The following is a 406-nucleotide window of genomic DNA, read 5'->3' as shown; positions in this document are numbered from 1 at the left end:
ACTTCCTGCCCTTTGGGCAGGGGGCTGGACTCGATGATCTCCCGAGGTCCCTTCCAGCCCTAATGTCTATGAAATCTATGAAAGTGGAATTAAGGTTATTAAGTGTGAAATGCTCTTTTTGGTTAGCATCTCTGACATCATATTTTTCTACAAAAATATGAGAGTGGCTGCCGGGGGATTGAAGGGTCCCTCACGTGCTCTGCAGCGGACCCAGAAGTGGACCAGAAATGCTTCTGGTCCATTTCCAGGTCCACTGCTAAGTATGCTGGGGCCCCCCCTGTGCTCCTGTGGGACGCTTCATCTGCCTCACCATCTCAGCATTCACAAGCTGCCTGGTACCTTGAGGTATGTAGAAAAAACATATAAAGCTGTATCTATGTCCAAATCTCCATATCTCTCTGAATTG

The sequence above is a fragment of the Crocodylus porosus genome, unplaced genomic scaffold (genome assembly GCF_001723895.1).
Source record: "Crocodylus porosus isolate Cpor-Errol unplaced genomic scaffold, CroPor_comp1, whole genome shotgun sequence".
Classification (NCBI taxonomy): Eukaryota; Metazoa; Chordata; order Crocodylia; family Crocodylidae; genus Crocodylus; species Crocodylus porosus.
This window is presented reverse-complemented; position numbering follows the sequence as displayed.